The 19,620-nt window shown below is 43.2% G+C and overlaps 1 protein-coding gene across 5 annotated transcripts in view; it reads left to right on the plus strand.

Annotated features, from left to right (window-relative positions):
- plxnb3 (plexin B3) overlaps window positions 1-19,620 on the plus strand; it is a 170,511-nt gene that overhangs the window by 60,708 nt on the left and 90,183 nt on the right. The window contains exon 1 of one of the 5 annotated variants that reach the window (XM_061747963.1): window positions 5,686-6,118. The exons of the other annotated variants lie outside the window; for them this stretch is intronic. The gene's annotated coding sequence lies outside the window, so the exon portion shown is untranslated. Of the gene's footprint in view, window positions 1-5,685; window positions 6,119-19,620 lie in introns of those variants that run through there. 5 annotated transcript variants of the gene reach the window in all.

Here is a 19,620-nt window from a genome sequence, read left to right on the forward strand (position 1 = left end):
TGTTTTTGGGATGTGGGAGGAAACCGGAGTGCCCGGAGAAAACCCACGCAGGCACGGGGAGAACATGCAAACTCCACACAGGCGGGGACGGGGATCGAACCCCGCACCTCAGAACTGTGAGGCTGACGCTCTAACCAGTCGGCCACCGTGCCTATGTTGGGACGTTGTGTTAAACATAAATAAAAACAGAATACAATGATTTGCAAATCATGTTCAACCTATATTTAATTGAATACACTACAAAGACAAGATATTTAATGTTCAAACTGATAAACTTTATAGTTTTCAGCAAGAAATCATTAACTTAGAATTTTATGGCTGCAACACATTCCAAAAAAGCTGGGACAGGTGGCAAAAAAAACTGAGAAATTTGAGGAATGCTCATCAAACACCTGTTTGGAACATCCCAAAGGTGAACAGGCGATGGGGCGAGGTTCACCTCTTTGTGATCAAGTGCGAAAAGGTTTCCCGGAAATCTGGAGAAATCACTGCATGTAAGAGGCAAGGCCGAAAACCAACATTGAATGCCCATGACCTTCGATCCTTCAGGCGGCACTGCATCAAAAACCGACATCAATGTGTAAAGGATATCACCACATGGGCTCAGAAACACTTCAGAAAACCAATGTCAGTAAATACAGTTCGGCGCTACATCCGTAAGTGCAACTTGAAACTCTACTATGCAAAGCAAAAGCCATTTATCAACAACACCCAGAAACGCCGCTGGCTTCTCTGGGCCCGAGCTCATCTAAGATTGACTGATGCAAAGTGGAAAAGTGTTCTGTGGTCCGACGAGTCCACATTTCAAATTGTTTTTGGAAATTATGGACGTCATGTCCTCCGGGCCAAAGAGGAAAAGAACCATCTGGACTTTTATGTACGCAAAGTTCAAAAGCCAGCATCTGTGATGGTATGGGGCTGTGTTAGTGCCAATGGCATGGGTAACTTACACATCTGTGAAGGCACCATTAATGCTGAAAGGTACATACAGGTTTTAGAGAAACATATGCTGCCATCCAAGCAACATCTTTTTCATGGACGCCCCTGCTTATTTCAGCAAGACAATGCCAAACCACATTCTGCACGTGTTAGAACAGCGTGGCTTCGTAGTAAAAGAGTGCGGGTACGAGACTGGCCTGCCTGCAGTCCAGACCTGTCTCCCATTGAAAATGTGTGCCGCATTATGAAGTTAATGATTATTTGCTAAAAACAAAGTTTATCAGTTTGAACATTAAATATCTTGTCTTTGTAGTGTGTTCAATTAAATATAGGTCGAACATGATGTGCAAATCATTGTATTCTGTTTTTATTAATGTTTAACAAAACGTCTCAACTTCATTGGAATTGTTTTTTTTTATATATATACGCACGCACGCACACACACACACATGCTAGGCTTTACACAATCAGGATTTTTGGGATTGATCAGCGAGTTTAAAAAAAACGTTGACCGATCACCAATCCGATCACAAGATGGGGCCATGTGTCTATTTAAATGACTTGTTCATTTACTGTATAAACTTGTGTACTTAAAGGTCAGAGGAAATCCATCCATCCATCCATCCATTCATTCTCTGAGCCGCTTATCCTCACAAGGGTCGTGGGAGTGCTGGAGCCTATCCCAGCTATCATCTGGCAGGAGGCGGGGTACACCCTGAACTGGTTGCCAGCCAATTGCAGGGCACATATAAATAAACAACCATTCGCACTCACATTCACACCTACGGGCAATTTAGAGTCTTCAATTAACCTACCATGCATGTTTTTTGGGATCTGGGAGGAAAGCGGAGTGCCCGGAGAAAACCCACGCAGGCATAGAGAGAACATGCAAATTCCACACAGGCGGAGCCGGGATTTGAACCCCGGTCCTCAGAACTGTGAGGCAGACACTCTATCCAGTCATGCACCGTGCCACGGTCAGAGGGCAAAGATTTTAAATTTTTTCTTGATAACTCTAGAACCCCTTTACAAATCACATCTGCCATTTCAAAGTGATTATATAGCAGATATACAGCAGTTAAATCGATAAATATGATGCAGAATGCACCTTCTGCTTTTTGCATCCAGCGCCTTCCGGTCTTCGGCTCTAACCGGCGTTGTGACGTCACACGAGCCAAACAGCCTGTTCATTCGGCGTTGTGTGCTATTGTTCATTGCTGTTGTTCCCCTCCTTATATATTGGCATATGATATAGCGATGTCACGATGGTTTATTATGTGGCATTTGGTTGTACAAATGGTTCAGGCAGTGGCAAGAGTTTTTTTGGCTTTCCAAGTGAAAAAGGAATACGTGACCAGTGGCTCGGGAAAGTCATTCAACAGGGGAAGAAACGTGGTCAGCTATGGGTGCCTAGCAAGCATTCCAAACTGTGCTGATCACTTCGAACCGGCATGTTTTGAGAAAGACTTAGCATAAAGCATTGGATACGCAGGTGTTGTTCGGCAGAGGCTGAAACCAGCTGTGGTGCCAACTATTTTTCCTATGGCCATCGGGACCTCCACCGCCAGCAAGAGAACTAAATCTCGCAGCCGCCACAGTGCCGCGGCGAAGCGAAGCAGACGAGGTGAGCATTTCCTTGTATATACCTACGACTCTATTATGGTTTCTATGCACTGGGGAGGAGGAAAAAAAGACCCCCGCAGTACTTTTCAGTGCTGTCGTCTGTACTTTTGCCTATATGACAAGCCAACAGACATGGCAAAGACTTTCTGTGCGTCAGCCTCACAGTTCTGAGGACCGGGGTCCAATCCCCGGCCCCGTCTCTGTGGAGTTTGCATGTTCTCCCCGTGCCTGCGTGGGTTTTCTCCGGGCACTCCGGTTTCCTCCCACATCCCAAAAACATGCATGAATTGGAGACTCTAAATAGCCCGTAGGTGTGAATGTGAGTGCGAATGGTTGTTTGTTTGTATGTGCCCTACGATTGGCTGGCAACCAGTTCAGGGTGTACCCCGGCTCCTGCCCGATGATAGCTGGGATAGGCTCCAGCACGCCCGCGACCCTAGTGAGGAGAGCGCCTCAGTAAATGGATGGATGGATGGATGCATGGATGAAAAAGCTTGTGCCGTGTCACTGAAAGATATATGAATATATAATGCGTATAGTCGTGCTAAAAAATATTGGCACCCCTGGGGTGCCATTATTTAAAGCCATGACTGTATAAAAAGACATGCTTTTGACACACATCGACCCAGTGGCCACTCTCCTTTTCTGTTGTACAGCTGCTACTTGGCTGCTCATCGTTGTCACCGTTCCGACCTCCTGATCGGTTCAAACATGTACGGTTTGACGATGCCAAGTTCAGTTGGGTGCTCCTGTACGTCGAAATCCTCCTCCTCCTCATATTCCAACACGTTGCTTGCCATTGCGTATCGTGTGTAGCGCGCTGTTTGTCAATTGCAACGTCACTTCCAGTAGCCTTTGCGGTGGATAGAGTGACCACATCCTTGAGCTTCGGGTATGTTCGGGGAGGGCTCAATATGCGTAATAAAAACCTCATTTTAGCTAAACTATGGTTGAAACTTGCTGGAAGTAACGCCAGTTACTCCGGTCGGCCACCTCGGCAATGGAGGCGCCACTCAATATCCCCCAAGACGTGGGTAAAGTTCTGCCGGAGGTGGGAGTTGAAACTCCTTATGACAGGTGGTATCGGTATTTTATTGCAGTATTCTGACAAAGTGCAATCGTGAAAGACCAAATTTGTCCTGTCGTCTGATCCAGGCATTACGTTTTGTCTGTCTCAAACTTGTTGTCTGTCCCATTCCGCCATGTTTTTTTTAAATAACTTTATTGGTGGTCAGATATTTACAGTACTATGTCAAAAGACATGTGACAAGGCTTAAAATAAACTTGCTTTTGGATTTGAATATACTGTACACGACGGCAACGTGGAGTAAATATATATATATATATATATATATATATATATATATATATATATATATATATATATATGAGAGAGAGAGAGAGATTACGATTGTCAGGCGACCAGTTCAGGGTGTACCCTGCCTCTTGCCCAGAGTTAGCTGAGCTAGATGCCAGCACACCTGTAACCCTGGTAAGGATAAGCAGTATGGAAAATGGATGGATGCTGACATGTTTGTTTGGGTTTGCTTCGCAGTGCTTGCCCGGCTGTGCACTGTAAAGGAGGAGGGGTTGCTAGACTAGGGCTGAGTGATTATGGAAAAAATAACAATTCCGATTATTTTGACTGATAGTGAAATCATGATTAATAAACACGATTATTAATTTATTTCTAAACTTTGTATTTATTGAACTACCAAAACTCAACTTAAACTTAAAAGAACAACCAGAAAATAAAATAACAATATATTAAAATAAGAAAAAGAAAACAAAGAATAATAAATACATGAATGGCTAAAAACGTGCTAATGCTTTCAGCCATGACTTTATTGTCTATTATAGTTGTCTAAAAATACCCTCTCATTATTATGGCATTCAGCAAGTAGAAATAATTTTGGTAATCCTAATTGACCTAAAATAGGAAAAGTTTCATCTGATTTCATATCACAGTCAGGAAAAAAGCAAAGCAAGCAAATTCCTTGTGTGTTTTTGACATACTTGGCAAATAAAGACGATTCTGATCCATCCATCCATCCATCCATCCATTTTCTACCGCTTATCCGGGTCGGGTCGCGGGGGCAGTAGCTTTAGCAGGGACGCCCAGACTTCCCTCTCCCCAGCCACTTCATCCAGCTCTTCCGGGGGGATCCCGAGGCGTTCCCAGGCCAGCCGAAGGACGTAGTCTCTCCAGCGTGTCCTGGGTCGTCCCCGGGGTCTCCTCCCGGTGGGACGTGCCTGGAACACCTCACCAGGGAGGCGTCCAGGAAGCATCCGAATCAGATGCCCCAGCCACCTCATCTGGCTCCTCTCAATGCGGAGGAGCAGCGGCTCTACTCTGAGATCGTCCCGGATGACCGAGCTTCTCACCCTATCTCTAAGGGAATGAGTTCCGACACCCTGCGGAGGAAACTCATTTCGGCCGCTTGTATCCGGGATCTTGTTCTTTCGGTCACGACCCACAGCTCATGACCATAGGTGAGGGTAGGAACGAAGATCGACCGGTAAATTGAGAGCTTCGCCTTTCGGCTGAGCTCCTTCTTTACCACAACGGACCGATACAAAGTCCGCATCACTGCAGACGCTGCACCGATCCGCCTGTCGATCTCCCGTTCCATTCTTCCCTCACTCGTGAACAAGACCCCAAGATACTGATTCTGATGCCCCCTTAATAAACAAAAACATAATTGAAACTGTATTTTGTATTATTTGGGTTATCTTGGTGAGGTATTAAAATTGCCCTGTTGATCTGAAATATTTATGTGTAAAGAAAATATGCAAAACAGAAATGAAGGGGCAAATACTTTTTCACGGTACTATATGTATGCAGTAGGCTGTGTGTGCATTTGATATTCTGTCGTATGAACTCGATATAAGCAGTTTGTGTGCACCTTAAATAGTATGTACTGTATGTATGCAGTATGTGTCCAACTTGCAGAAGTTGCAGAAGTATGACTGCAGACTGTATGTTGCATTCAATGCTGGATAGTCCTGCGCTGTCACTCAGCTGTGATTCTCTTCCTGTTCCAAAGATCTGCCTGCCAAACCCTCCTTGGTGCGTGTTTGCAAACAGGATGTTTGATCCCATTGAAGGGAACTAAACTCTTACTGAAGGAATTAAATCCATTCAGGCTGGATTGGAACACAGAGGCCCTGCAAGTACAGGCTGAAATGGAAATAGACAAAGATGCATAGATGTGTCTGAGGTCTTCATTTATCTCATCACACCATCAAACACTTATCATCATGATAATGAAGAACATCATTCACAGTCACCTGCATAGCACAGTTGAGTCACGTACACACGCACACACACACTTTCTCTCTCTCTCTAGCATACATGCACACCCAGTTGTTCTCATGAATACTGAGATAAGTGTGCTTCGATATCATCTTGTGTGTCTGACAGCTGCGCCTCACACATGCACGCAGACACAAACATACACACTCACACACAAACGCTTACCTCTGAGAATGAAATGGTGTTGTGTGGACGGGTGGGCCATGGAGGGGACGCTGTTAAAGTAGACAAACAAAGGAGGTAGGCTGGTTTCAAATGCCGTACTTTGCGGTCTTGTGTTATCGTCATGTTTATTGTAGTTATGTATTAAATGTTAAGCATGTTTGTTGTGTTATTTGTTGTGTTGTCTTTGTTTCTTTTGCTGCATGTGTAAAGCCTGGTACACACTAGGGCTTGGACTCACCCTCTAAATCCCAATTCGTTATTCGCAATGACAGTGGGGATATTCCAGCAAGCAGGTTACGTGAAAACTCGAAGGAAGTTGACCCTGAGATGAGGGAAAGCTTGTTCAATTCGTATCAAAGAGCCGCTGAAGAGGAATTCCGACACAATCACCATGGTAACTGACTCCGTGAACCTCTCAATCTTGACTTTTTATGTGTCTCCTGGGATCAGTCTAATTCAGGGGTGGTCAAAGTACGGGGCCCCCTCCATTGTTTAATCTGACCCGAAGAGTATTTATCAAGAGTCAAAAACACTTTTTTTTTTTTCATAAATTAAGACGATTTTCCAAAAAGGTGTTTTTTAATTTTATCTATTTTGTAATAATTTCTCTTATAGCTGATTGGTAGAACTATTGACTATTAATACAATTACATGCATGTACATTTTAAAAAAAAGTTTTTTTAAGAAATAATTGGTTATTTAAATTAAGCTATCATAAATATAAATACTGACATTTTAAAATGAGAATAAATTATTTTATTTGTAAAATAAACCATTTTAAGTTTTGATTCATCATTATTTACTTTTCATTCATTTTGATTAGTTGAATTATTATAAATAAAATAAAACAATATTTTTAAAGAACACAATATCCATCCATCCACCCATCTTCCTCAGCTTATCTGAGGTCGGGTCTTGGGGGCAGTAGCTTTAGCAGGGACGCCCAGACTTCCCTCTCCCCAGCCACTTCATCCAGCTCTTCCGGGGGGATCCCGAGGCGTTCACAGGCCAGCCGAGAGACGTAGTGTCCTGGGTCGTGTTTTGGCAAATATTTTTCTGACAAAATAAGTAAGGAAGCAATCTTGTCTTTGTGGGTTTTTATTACAAAAAAAGAAAGAAAAAGAGAGGAACAGGTACAACTCGTCACGAGTTGATACCCCTTAATGAAGTGCAAGCAAAGAAACACCTTTGTTATATACAACCCCAATTCCAATGAAGTTAGAACGTTGTGTTAAACATAAATAAAAACAGAATACAATGATTTGCAAATCATGTTCAACCAAATTGTTCAATTTAATTGAATACACGACAAAGATAAGATATTTAATGTTCAAACTGATTGTTGGATTTATCTCACCCAACATTATAAAAAATAGACACAAAAGGAATGAAGACGCTGGTTTCTTTTTCTCATGAGGAGGGCGTATGGGAGATTGTTCAGATCACAGCCTCTCAACACGCTCTAAACAATCCCCCCCCTCGCTCCTGCTTTTATTTGAAATAGGAGGGATTTACAAATCATAATGTTCTAAGCAATAAGACACAACACAAAATATTTGATAATAAGAGGGTTTTTCCCAGACATAGTATTCTAAACAATAAGACACGACACATAATATTTGATAATAAGAGGGTTTTTCCCAGACATAGTATTCTAAGCAATAGGACACAACACAAAATATTGGACCAACACTTGTCCCGACCCGACCACATCCGATCACGTCCTTGGTCCAGGCGCCCTTCCATCGGATGATGCTGAGTCATCTTTTCGAAGGCGAGACATCTAAAATCGTCCATAATACTAATGCAAGCTAAGCAAATAAATGATAACTTCTAGAATATATTTAACATTTCCCTCCTGTTTATCATGTATTTGCACAAATTCTCATATCATCTTACAGTCACTTCATTTCGATTTTTAACTGTAGAACCATTTTTATGAAACAAATACATTTACACTCAGAGTAAACTTGTCATACATGAATGTTGTAGTTTAAACATCGTAATCACCTGGATCAGGAAACAAATCAGGTAAAACAACATCATCATCATCATCGTCATTATTATCAACCTCCAATAAAGGATAAATCTCCTCCATACGGTTCCATGTGGGTTATGGCTGTGGTGATTAATTTACTGATTAATGCCCGAATGCATGGGATACAACAACATCCACAAAATGTCAGAATGGCTGCAAAAACAGCAATTGATATCAATATTGGTGAAATGAGGGTTTTATATTTACCAAAAACGTCCATTCAGCTGTTTCACAAGGAGTGTTGATTGAGGGTCCGTAGACCATCGATGGCTCTGGTCAAGCTGCCATCTGAAGCAGTATTGTTTGTTCTCCAAACATACCGCAAACACCTCCCTCTCTTGCGAGGAGCATGTCGACAGCTATGCGGTCTTTGGAACGTCCTTGAGCTGCTCGTGCACAGCTTCCAACCCACTCTGAGTCCAATTTCCTAATCTCTGTACATTGAAGTGGATATAGTTTATCCCATCAACATTTTTATTAATCGTACACCAACAGCATATGAAGTATTCAAATCCTCCTGCAACTTGGTCAGCTAATTTGTATTGATTAGGAACCCCACGAGGAACACCATGTATGTTTTATGTTGGATAATTTTGCCTCTGCCAGGATAAATCTCTTTTTTGTCAAGTATGTCCAAAACACACAAGGAATTTGTCTCCGGTAGTTGGAGCCGCTCTAGTACAACAGACAGTCAATTTACAGAACACTTTGGAGACATAAAGACATTGACAAAAAATAATTGTGCAAAAAGATGCAGTCCTTTAGCAGCAGTTTGAATGACTAATATCGCAATAGTCCGGTGCAAAGATCATTGTGCAAAGGGCGCTGAGACTTCAAGGAGTGTATGCGGTTTAAAGTGACGAGTAGTGCGATAATCTGGGACAATGGTTGTGCAAATGTTGCAGATGCTCCTCAATCAGTGTGCAAATGGAATAATACAATCTTGTGATAATTATGCCGGAACTATGCGCAACAAAGGCCTGGGACCCATGCAAACAACACAATCTTTTCTCGCTACATTTGCTGCTTGTTCCATCAATAGTAACCAATTGTTATTTTGTCCTGAAACTCCTGTGACAACAAGGAACCAATCATCAGTAGTTATGGTGTTAACCATTAAAATTTGTCCACCTTTCTTTGAAGTTTTCAATGGCATTTCTGGTTTAACACGGTTCCTATAACACAATGCTACTTGGAAGTGGGGATCTTTTCCGCCATAATAGGCCCACAAGCTCACCATCAAACACACTGGGTGACTTGATTTGTATTTCAATATTAAACTATGGGCCGTTTTGCTTATGTTAAACTTCTTTCTATGTTCTTTTGCTATTTTTTGTGACCAACTGGACCAATCATAACCTGTTTCACCAATGAGGTGTTCCCATCCAAAGCCTATAGTTGCATACCAGTCATATCTAAATCCCCAATTCTGCCCATTCTCTTGAGCATCATTGGTGAGAACCGCATATGGAATTATGATTAAAGCAGTTTGATTTTGGGGGCCACAAAATATTAAACCGTTTTGCTGCGTTTGGAGGCCATGCCCACAGTTCTGGTCATCAGCTGTACTCCTTTTGATACGAGTTAATGATTCAAAAAATTTGTATTATTAGGTTCGTCATATTGGTCCAGTTGGTAGGTGATTTTCTATCTCAAAAATTGGTTTTATCATTTAGGATGGGACGTCCCATGTACCACATAAACAAAACCAACCCCATAGTAGCCAAAGTTGCTACGTAACAACTTATCGAATCTCATAACCAACGTGGGTGTGCTTTTCTGCTGAGTTCTCACTAAAAGGGTTGGTGTCTTTTTTCTTCACTGACCAGCAAGCGTTTTCAGAATCTACACATCTGCTCCCGCTCCGTTATCAGACTTTTGCTCACCTTCCCTATTTGAGTACTCAGCTGAAATGACTCTTACAGTGTGTTAAATGAACCCACGTGTTTCTTTCTGCTATTTTTTAGGGCTGTAAAGTGTCAATCTATCTGTGCCACCATCCCTCCGGTTGAGACGTGACACAGCATGGCTCAATATAGCAGCCCATTTGAATAGTTTTTTTTTTTTTTTTTTTTTTCCTGTGCTAATGTAAATTTCATTTTGTAGTTTTTCACTTTGTTTTTCCCAATAATTGCGTTCTTGTTGTGGAATACTCATATTGGCTATCAGTATAGATTGTACCATCTTTATTTATCATTAGTTTGCATGCCTCGATTAATGCTACTAATTCAGCAGCTTGTTCAGACAATTCCTGTCAATCATGCTGCGTGCCTTCATCAAATAAGTGTATTAGTGTGGCTGGATTTAAGGTTGTGCATCGCTCAACAGTCAAATGTGGTTGTGATAGCAAGATGGCAATGCAAGATAAATGTCTTGCAGGTGATAAAAACGCCATATTGGTTTGCAATAGGAGAGCAGACACTGTATGTGGGACCTTTAGGGTGAACTGCTCTCTAGTTGAAAAATAAGCTATTGGTCTTAGCTTATCACCGTATTGTTGTGTAAGTACGGAGGTCATGCAATAGCTTTTACAATCTACCATTTGAATGAATGTTTTATCATTAAATTTGGAAGGCCTAGCGCAGCACTGGACACCAAATGTTGTTTAATGTCACAGAAGGCCTTTTCTGCCTCTGTACTCCATTAAACAGGTGATGTAATTTTAAGGTTGTTTTCATATATTAATTTTGACAATGGTGCAACAATTTCTGCATAGTTTGGAATCCATGCTCTACAATAATTTGTCAGACCTAAAAATGATTATTATATGTTTCTTCGTCTGTGGTTTAGGATTTTTTAAGACTATAGCTTTCCCTTCTTCTAATATAGTCCTTCCTCCTACACTTAAATTATGGCCTAGATATTTGACTTGTCTTTTACATCATTGCAATTTATTTTTGTTAACTTTATGTCCCTCTTCTGTTAGATGATGCAGTAAGGTCAATTAATCTTTGCATGTGTCTTCATCTGTAGATGCCAGAAGACATGCGTGTTGTGAATTAACTTGTGAATAAATAGTTGGACTTTCACAGTAACCTTGCGGTAATCTAGTAAATGTATATATATATATTTTTTTTTTCTCAAATGTGAATGCAAACCAAAATTGACTGTTATTTTCTATTGGTACTGAAAAGAATGCATTAATGCATTAATGTCCACTACTGTAAACACAGTAGCGTCTGGTCTTAATGAATTTAACAATGTGCGTGGGTTTGGTACGCATGCTGCTCTCTGTATTACTGCAGCTCATCACATTCTTTTTTATCTTCTATTTTTGTGATAAGCTCCAAGGCTGCAGACAACAGGGCCTTTCCCACGTTTAACGGTGGCTTGTCTTTTATTTTTTATATAATTTGATTCCTACAACGCGGCTATTTTTTGTGTATTTAACCAACCATTAAAGCCGTGTTCGGTTATCCCTGTCTCTAAATATTAAATTTTATCAGGATCCTGTTTCTTTTTTTCTTTTAAATTTAATTTAATGAACCTCCAACCTTTACACTGCAGTGTATTCCTGTTTTTTATTTTACTACTTCCTTTCCCCATTTGAAAGAATTTGGTTCAGTGTAATACTACCTAGGGTAGTCTAGAACACTGTTTTTTTTTTTTTTTTTTTTTTTTTTTCCTCAGTAGGACGGTGATTCAAATTTACTTTCTGTGGTAATTCTCACTTCAACTCTTTCGAGTGGAGAATTCTTGCCTTTGCATCCACAAAAGTCCACCGTTTACTTTCCCACTGTTTTGGTATGGAATGAAAAACCTAGTGGTTTCCCATTTCCCATTTACACTCTCATTCAAACAGTTTTCATTCACACTGGCTCGTCAGAGGACTCCGCCGTCCCATACGGAATTTAACTACGTCTGTCAACAGCTCATTAGAGGACTCCGCCATCCTATACGGAATTTAACTACGACGCCACGAAACTTTCCTAGTTTCTTTATTCATTAAACACGGAATTTAAGTACGTACAGGACTCCGGCATCCTCGCGGAATATGTCGGACTCCGCCGTCCATTACTTGCCAGTGACTAGTATTACACAAGGTTTATTAAACACGGAATTTAAGTACGTACAGGACTCCGCCGTCCTCGCGGAATTTGTGGACTCCGGCGTCCTTTTTCCTAAAAATTTTTTTTAAATTTAACTCACCAGTCGTCTTCAATCCTGTGGATTGTCGTCAACCTTCAGATCCCAGTTGAGGAGAACGAAGACCAGTCCCGTAAAGGGTCTTACTTGCCGTGGCCACGGTCTCTTAACTGGAAGTCGGCTCCACAACTGGAATCCTCGGGTGTGTTGACATCCGGCTCGAAGGACCAATTTAATGTTGGATTTATCTTACCCAACATTATAAAAAATAGACACAAAAGGAATGAAGACGCTGGTTTCTTTTTCTCATGAGGAGGGCGTATGGGAGATTGTTCAGATCACAGCCTCTCAACACGCTCTAAACAATCCCCCCCCTCGCTCCTGCATTTATTTGAAATAGGAGGGATTTACAAATCATAATGTTCTAAGCAATAAGACACAACACAAAATATTTGATAATAAGAGGGTTTTTCCCAGACATAGTATTCTAAACAATAAGACACGACACATAATATTTGATAATAAGAGGGTTTTTCCCAGACATAGTATTCTAAGCAATAAGACACAACACAAAATATTGGACCAACACTTGTCCCGACCCGACCACATCCGATCACGTCCTTGGTCCAGGCGCCCTTCCATCGGATGATGCTGAGTCATCTTTTCGAAGGCGAGACATCTAAAATCGTCCATAATACTAATGCAAGCTAAGCAAATAAATGATAACTTCTAGAATATATTTAACACTGATAAACTTTATTGTTTTTAGCAAATAATTATTAACTTGGAATTTTATGGCTGCAACACATTCCAAAAAAGCTGGGACAGAGTCATGTTTACCACTGTGTTACATCACCTTTTCTTTTGACAACATTCAATAAATGTTTGGGAACTGAGGACACTAACTGTTGAAGCTTTGTAGGTGGAATTCTTTCCCATTCTTGCTTGATGTACAGCTTCAGCTGTTCAACAGTCCGGTGTCTCCGTTGTCATATTTTACGCTTCATAATGCGCCACACATTTTCAATGGGAGACATGTCTGGACTGCAGGCAGGCCAGTCTAGTACCCGCACTCTTTTACTACGAAGCCACACTGTTGTGACACGTGCAGAATGTGGTTTGGCATTATCTTGCTGAAATAAGCAGGGGTGTCCATGAAAAAGACATTGCTTGGATGGCAGCATATGTTTCTCCAAAACTTGTATGTACCTTTCTGCATTAATGGTGCCTTCACAGATGTGTAAGTTACCCATGCCATTGGCACTAACACATTCCCATACCATCACAGATGCTGGCTTTTGAACTTTGCGTCCAAAAAAGTCCGGATGGCCCGGAGGACCGGATGGCCCGGAGGACACGACGTCCACAATTACCAAAACCAATTTGAAATGTGGACTCGTCGGACCACAGAACACTTTTCCACTTTGCATCAGTCCATCTTAGATGAGCTTAGGCCAAGAGAAGCCGGCGGCGTTTCTGGGTGTTGTTGATAAATGGCTTTTGCTTTGCATAGTAGAGATTCAAGTTGCACTTACGGATGTAGCGCCGAACTGTATTTACTGACATTGGTTTTCTGAAGCATTCCAGAGCCCATGTGGTGATATCCTGTACACATTGATTTTTGATGCAGTGCCGTCTGAGGGATCGAAGGTCACGGGCATTCAATGTTGGTTTTCGGCCTTGCCGCTTTCCACCCCCAGGGCCCTGCCACAGAGGAGCTTTTTAACCACCTTGGTGACCTCAACCCCAGAGATAGGAGAGCCCACCTCAGAGACCCCAGACTCTGCTTCCTAATGGGAAGGCTTGTTAGTGGAATTGAGGAGGTATTCACAATGTTCGAGTCGAGGTCAGCAGTGCCCCATCCTCAGTACACACAGGGTTGATGGTGCATTGCTTCCCCCTCCTGAGACGCCGGATGGTGGAGCAGAATTTCCTCAAAGCCGTCCGAAAGTCATTCTCCATGTCCTCACCAAACTCCTCCCATCTCCGAGTTTTTGCCGCAGCGACCACCAAAGCTGCATTACGCTTGGCCAGCCGGTACCCATCAGCTGCCTCAGCCACCATGACAGGCACCGACTACCTTACAGCCACAGCTGTGGTCAGCCACCTCAGCAATGGAGGCGCGGAACATGGTCCACTCGGACTCAATGTCCCCCGGATCCCCCAAGACGTGGGTGAAGTTCTGCCGGAGGTGGAAGTTGAAATTCATTCTGACGGGATTCTGCCAGACGTTCCCAGCAGACCCTCACAATACGTTTGGGCCTGCCAGGTTGGACCGGCATCTTCACCCATCATCGGAGCCTACTCACCACCAGGTGGTGGTGATATTCTTTTATTATTAGAGTAAATATTTTTTTGAATGCAGCCCTATGGGGGCACAAGCCAGTGCAAACTGTAGGCCGGTCCCAAGCCCGGATCAATGCAGAGGGTTGTGTCAAACTTTGCCAAACAAATATGACCGTTCATCCAAAGAATTCCATACCGAATCGGTCATGGCCCGGGTTGACAACGTTCGCCACAGGCGCTGTTAACCTACAGTGCGCCGGTGGAGATTCAGCTACTGTGGGTCAAAAATGAAGGAGAGGCAGAAAACGGTTTCTTCGTAGGGTTGGAAACGATAAACCTATGCGACCGGATCTCCGTTTTTTAAAGGCGAGAGATACGACTGTCGTACTGTCGGTAGCAGACTCCGTTATTGGTACAAAATCTGCCAGGAATCCTTAGATATGTCGGTTATAGGACTGCGGACTGGATATCGCAAGGGTAGGAATCAGTTGGCTGAGGCTTTATAGTTTTCATCTCGTAAAACAAGTGCGAGAGGTCTCGCGCTGTGCTCCGCAGGTAACATTATGTTTACAACCAAACACAGCGGTGTTGGAGACTTGCGACACTACTAGCTGAATTACATTTCTCTGTAGCGTTACTATTTCAACATCAAATAGCTTTTCAGTTGTGAAGTTACTTTCGTGGTCATGGCAATAGCACAGTAGCGTTCCCCCAGGAGTTGTGAATGCAACGTCACGTTACGTACTTTATCTCAAGTCCAGCGGCGAAATATGCGCCGCAGATTGTAAACATGCGGACAATATGGCAAAGGTGGGTACATTTCTGCAATTGCCTTGGGCTGTAACGCTGTGAAAGAAGAGTAGAAGAGGAAAGTGTGGTGGACCAGGAATTAGCAATGATGAGTAAGGGGGAAGTTAGAAAGGCACTAAAGAGGATGAAAAATGGAAAGGCAGTCGGTCCTGATGACATTCCTGTGGAGGTATGGAAGCATCTAGGAGAGGTGGCTGTGGACTTTTTGACCAGCTTGTTCAATAGAATTCTAGCGCGTGAGAAGATGCCTGAGGAATGGAGGAAAAGTGTGCTGGTGCCAATTTTTACGAACAAGGGTGATCAGAATCATCTTTATTTTGCCAAGTATGTGAAAAACACACAAGGAATTTGTCTCCGGTAGTTGGAGCCGCTCTAGTACAACAACAGACAGTCAATTGACAGAAAATACTTTTGAGACATAAAGACATTGAGAAAAACAGTCACTGAGCAATAAAAGGTTGCTAGTTATCTGGTAATGCCGGCTGGCCAGACAGAGGGATAGAGATGGGAAGGATGTGCAGCAGGTTAAGTTGATTAAGGACAGAGATGGAACTATGTTGACTGGTGCCAGCAGTGTGCTAGCTAGATGGAAAGAATACTTCGAGGAGTTGATGAATGAGGAAAATGAGAGAGAAGGGAGAGTAGAAGAGGCAAGTGTGGTGGACCAGGAAGTGGCAATGATTAGTAAGGGGGAAGTTAGAAAGGCATTAAAGAGGATGAAAAATGGAAAGGCTGTTGCTCCGGATGACAGCATCTAGGAGAGGTGGCTGTGGAGTTTTTCACCAGCTTGTTCAATAGAATTCTAGCGGGTGAGAAGATGCCTGAGAAATGTTGGAAGGAAGTTGATGAGTCACACAATGAAGTTATGGGAAAGAGTAGTGAAAGCTAGACTCAGGACATAAGTGAGTATTTGCGAGCAACAGTATGGTTTAATGCCAAGAAAGCATTATGCACAGATGCATTATTTGCATTGAGGGTGTTGATGGAGAAGTACAGAGAAGGTCAGGAGCTGCATTGTGTCTTTATAGAGCTAGAGAAACCTTATGACAGAGTACCCAGAAAGGAACTGGGGTACTGCATTCGGTGTGGCAGAGAAGTATGTTAAAATAGAACAGGACATGAATGAGGGCTGTGGTGAGGTGTGCTACAGGTGTGACAGAGGAGCTTTGTGGCAAGATGGCGCCGACCAGTGTGGTCGCCTCGGTTACGCGCTCTCTAGTATTGTTTTTGTGTTTTTCGTTCGTCTTTGGAGACATTACACGACTCACTTACACAAGGGTAGACTTGCTAATCATCAAGGAGCCTACTCCGGACTTTCTTTCACCAACTTTCGCAAATCCACTCAGTTTTTTCCCCGAGTTACTCACCGGAGCGGCGACTGCGGTCTTTGGCGCATGGAGGCGAAGGCGACGCAACAGAGGGAAGCAAGCCAGCATCCAAGGGAAGCTCCACAAGAGAGAATACAGATTGGCGTTTCCGTCGATCTACCTCGTGAATCTGCGCTCCCTACCCAACAAAATGGACGAGCTTCATCTTCTGATAAAGTCCAGTAAAGACTTTGGATGTTCCGGCGCCGAGTGCTTTACGGAGACTTGGCTTTGTGAGGCTGTACCCGATGGCGCCGTCTTGCTTCCGGGCTTTCATCTTCACCGAGCAGATCGCATCACTGAGTTAATGGGGAAAACAAAAGGCGGCGGGATATGCTTCTTATCAACGAAAAATGGTGTACGGACGTCACGGAGCTCAGCACATGCTGCAGCCCGCATTTGGAGTCACTTTTTATTTTTTTACTGTAAGCCATTCTACTCATCGCGTGAGTTCGTATCATTCATTCTCGCTGGTGCCTATATTCCGCCTCAAGCTAACACGAATGCCGCACTGCTAATGCTCGCCGAACAAGTCAATGAAATTGAAAAAAAACACCCGGACTCACCCCTCATTATTCTCGGGGACTTTAACAAAGCTAAACTCAACCATGAACTCCCTAAATACAAGCAGTACATCGACTGTCCTACCAGGGAAAATAACATTTTAGACCACTGCTATACTACGCTAAAAAACGCATACCGTGCCAAATCTCGTGCAGCACTGGGCTTGTCTGATTACTGCTTAATTCACTTAATACCGACATACAGGCAAGAACTTAAATGCGCGACGCCTACGGTGAAAACAGTGAAAAAGTGGACCAATGAAACAAAGATGGAACTTCAAAGCTGCTTAGACTGCACAGACTAGAGTGTCTTTGGAAATTCAGCTAGCAGCCTGGATGAATATACGGACACTGTCACATCTTATATCAGTTTCTGTGAAGAGGTGTGTGTACCAACAAAGTCATTTAGCACATTCAATAACAACAAGCCGTGGTTCACTGCCAAACTTAAGCAACTTCGCCAAGCTAAGGAGGACGCATATCAAAGTGGGGAGAGGGCCCTGTAATCGAGCTAGAAACCAGCTGACTAAAGAAATTAACATTGCAAAGAAGAACGATGCAGTAAAGTTGGAAAAACAGTTTAGCGCTAATTACTCTAAATCAGTCTGGCATGCATTCCAATCGCTGACAAATTACAAGCGACGATCCCCCCAAGCTGACAACAATAGCACACTAGCCAACTACTTGAATAGCTTCTACTGGAGATTTGAAGAGGACACTTTCACAGCACACCCACCCAGCCGCACCACCGACTTCTGCGTTAACCATCCGCGAACACGATGTGAGACGCATCTTCAAACAACAAAAGATTAACAAAGCGGCAGGCCCAGACCATGTGTCTCCATCCTGCCTCAAAGTCTGCGCGGACCAGCTCGCTCCAGTCAGGAGGCATGCTTCGCCACAGCTGCCCCTCACGCTGTCCAGCTGGCTTGTCGAGACCTTCAAGTTCCTGGGAATTACAGTCTCTCAGGACCTGAAGTGGGCGATCAACATCAACTCCGTCCTCAAAAAGGCCCAGCAGAGGATGTACTTCCTGCGGCTTCTGAGAAAGCACGGCCTGCCACAGGAGCTGCTGAGACAGTTCTACACAGCGGTCATCGAATCAGTCATGTGTTCTTCCATCACAGTCTGTTTTGGTGCTGCTACAAAAAAGGACAAACTCCGACTGCAACGGACAATCAAAACTTCTGAAAGGATTGTCGGTACCCCGCTACCCATCCTTGAGGACTTGCACGCTGCCAGAACTAATACAAGAGCGTGCAAAATCCTCTTGGACCCTACACATCCCAGTCACCAGCTCTTCCAGCTCCTTCCCTCAGGTCGGCGCTACCGATCAATGCAAACTAGAACTAGCAGACATTCCAACAGCTTCTTCCCTCTTGCAATCAACTTCTTAAACACCTAACCTACAGTTCCACTGCAACATCCCGGCAACTTTTTGTCTTGAGTTTGTTGTCACATTTCTGTCGGGCCAATTATATATTACTCGTGCACTCACTGTAGTTGTCTCACCATGCTGCACTATTTGCGTATCTGTTGTTGACCAATACTGGCCACTCGTGCCAGAGTAGCATCTGCTCCATTTGTACACTGACTGAGGAGTATCTGCAACATTTGCACAATCAACATTGTCCCAGATTACCGTACTACTCGCTTGAAGTATTTGCGCCCTTTGCACAATGGTCATTGCACCGGACTATTGCAATATTAGTCATTCGAACTGCTCTAAGTCCTAGAGGACTCTGCATCTTTTTGCACAATTGTCAAAAAAAAAAAATGTGTTTAAATGTACCGGCATTACCAGATAATTAGCAAACCTTTATTGCTCACTGACTGTTTTTTTTTTGTCAATGTCTTTATGTCTCAAAAGTGTTCTCTGTCAATTGACTGTTGTCGTACTAGAGCGGCTTCAATTACCGGAGACAAATTCCTTTTGTGTTTTTTGGATATACTTGGCAAATAAAAATGATTCTGATTCTGATTTAGGGTGGAGGTGGGACTGTATCAGGGATCAGCCCTGAGCCTCTTCCTGTTTGCAGTGGTGATGGATAGGCTGACAGATGAGGTTAGACTGGAGTCCCCGTGGACCATGATGTTCGCAGATGACATTGTGATCTGCAGTGAAAGCAGGGAGCAGGTGGAGGAACAGTTAGAAAGATGGAGACATGCACTGGAAAGGAGAGGAATTAATCTTAGCTGAAGTTATACAGAATACACTCTATGTGCATAAATGAGAGGGACGGAGGGGCAAGAGTTGAGGTTACAGGGAGAAGGGAGGGGAGGACTTTAAATACTTGGGGTCAAGATTCCAGAGCAATGGTAAGTGTGGTAAGGAAGTGAAGAAACGGGTCCAAGCAGGTTGGAACAGGTGGAGGAAGGTGTCAGGTGTGTTATGTGACAGAAGAGTCTCTGCTAGGATGAAGGGCA

Source organism: Phyllopteryx taeniolatus, chromosome 1 (genome assembly GCF_024500385.1).
Source record: "Phyllopteryx taeniolatus isolate TA_2022b chromosome 1, UOR_Ptae_1.2, whole genome shotgun sequence".
Lineage (NCBI taxonomy): Eukaryota > Metazoa > Chordata > Actinopteri > Syngnathiformes > Syngnathidae > Phyllopteryx > Phyllopteryx taeniolatus.